We start from the raw sequence: 2,582 nt of genomic DNA on the forward strand, positions 1-2,582 counted from the left end.
AATCCCTGAATCTAAGGTGGTTGGAAAAATTTTGAGGTCCTTACCCCGGTAGGTTCCAATCAAAAGTGACGGCTACAGAGGAGGCTCGGGATATTGAGAACCTTAAGCTTGATCAGTTGGTTGGAAACTACAGACTTATGAAGCCCATCTAATTTCAAAGAAAAATGAGTGCTTTTTGAGACTGCTAAGAACCCTAAGATAGAAATTGACCTAGAGTTCAAAATGAAGGCTATGTTTGCTAAATAATTTTTAAAAAAATTTAAAGAAAAAAAAGCCTAATTTCAAGGACTCTCGGTCTAAAGACAAGGGTAATGATAAACCCAAAGTTGTTCAACCCTAAGTTCCTTCAAAGACTAAAAAGAAAACTATGAGAAGACAAGGAGTCTAATGCTATGAATGCCAAGGGTTTGGGCATATTGCTCTTGAATGTCCTTAAAAAAAGAACCAAAAGAAAGTTTACACAGTGACTTGGGATAATGAAAGTGGGTGAGAGCAAGAAGCTGAGAAAACCGAATCTGGTGAAGATAGAGATAGTACCTACATGACATTCTACTCTAGCTTCACTCAATCAACTCCCAAGCTGGTTGAGTTCGCTTGTGGGCCTAGTCTGCATCATACTCCTACCTTTGATGGAAATGAAGTAATTATATGTACTGGAAGTGTAGAATGAGAGTTTACCTCACAACTTGGGATCCTAAAGGTTGGCACACAATCGAGAAGAATGTTGAAGCACCAGTTGTGATCAATCCGGACACCAATCAAAAGGTTGCCAAGCCAACTGAGGAATGGAGTGATGTTGAAAGGGTTGACCTAGAGAGCAGTGAAAGAGTTCTGAACACCATCCGTGAAGCACTCTTTGAAGGAGAACAAGATGAAATGTCTCATTGCAAGAATGCCAAAGATGCATGGGCTATTCTTATGCAGTTCCATGAAAGAACAGAGTCATCTTCACAACCATCCAATAATACCCACATCAGTGCCTTAATCACTCGACTGGATGCTCTCGAGGAGAAATAAGAACAAAAAGAAGTTGATGAAACCTCAGGGGATAATGATGAGATAGATGGTGACGAACTTCAATAAGCTTATGAAAAGTTATACAGCTAATCTCTAAACTTTTCCAAGTCGAATGACAAACTCACTATCAAACTTAAAGCATGTGAAAGTGAGAATGTCAAGTTAAAGGAGGAGATTTATGCAACTAAAACGGATGTCATCAAGATTTCAAATGATAGACAAGCTCTCTGTGCAAAGCTTCTAACCTATGAGACCGAGAGAAATGAACTTCTGAAAATCTATGCCACATATGAAGAAAAGGTTGAATCCCTCAAGTTACCTTGGAAGAGCTAGTTAGTCAAAAAAAAAAAAAAAAAAAAAAAAGAACTCAAAAATGATAGAGCCACAATTGATATGTGGAAACAAATGAGCAGTGACAAAAGTGGGATAGGTTATGGTGATGCAACACATCAAAAAGAAAAGGCTTCTACAGCTCATGACAAAAAAACTCAAGCCAAAGGAAAGCTAAAGATCCAACTGGATAACAAGCATCTCCATCAACCTAAAGGTGGTATGACCAAAGAAAGAAAGGTAAAACCTATTTTTATTTGTCATCATTGTGGTAGGTATGGCCACATTCACCCTTATTGTTTTGAGTTATTTGGTAGTCTCCTAAAAAGTTAGAAATTCTAATACTTCATGGGCTAGGAGACAACCTTACATGTCAAGGCGGAATACCAAGATTCATAATGGTGTTTACAAGGCTAAGATATTTACCAAGAATTCTATGAAGACCAAAAAGATATGGATAAAAAAGAGTGACCTGACTTGTTTTTTTTTTTTTTGTTCACACTGCACTAAAAACACATGGCTCGCACATGTGGTATCTTGAGAGTAGGTGCTCTCGTCACATGTCAGGTGACAAATCATATTTGACATCCCTTGAAAAACATGAAGGAGGAATTGTTACATTTGGAGATGGTGAAACTTCTGGAGTCATTGGTATGGGCTCTATAAGTGTCCCTAGTCTTCTTAATCTGGAAAATGTGTGATTCACATTTTACTTGTTGACGGACTTAAAGCTAATCTTCTAAACATTAGTCAAATGTGTGATTCACATCATGAGGTATTATTTTCAAAAAAATAAATGTGAGATTTTGGATAAAAAAGGAAATACTGTCATGCATGGGGTTCGCACATCTGATAACTGCTATGGGATTGTTAATACTAATGATCTCACTTATCACTCAACCATCATAAGTAATCTTGACCTATGGCATCAATGATTAGGTCACATGAATTTCAAAGACCTAACTAAGATAGCCACCAAAATGGGTAAGTATGTGAACCAAGTGTGTGGGCCATGTCAATTAGGAAAGCAAACTCAAGCCCCTCACAAGAAAGTGAATAACTTAACAACCAAGCGTCCTCTTGAGCTTGTTCATATGGATCTTATGAGACCCACTCATACTGAAAGTATTGGAGGTAAAAGATATATTTTTTTAACTGTTGATGATTATACTCGTTTTACATGTGCAAAATTTTTAAGAGAAAAATAGGATACGTTGATGCTTTCAAATCCTTAG

Source organism: Camellia sinensis, chromosome 12 (assembly GCF_055761805.1).
Source record: "Camellia sinensis isolate YWXY chromosome 12, ASM5576180v1, whole genome shotgun sequence".
In the NCBI taxonomy this organism is placed as follows: Eukaryota; Viridiplantae; Streptophyta; class Magnoliopsida; order Ericales; family Theaceae; genus Camellia; species Camellia sinensis.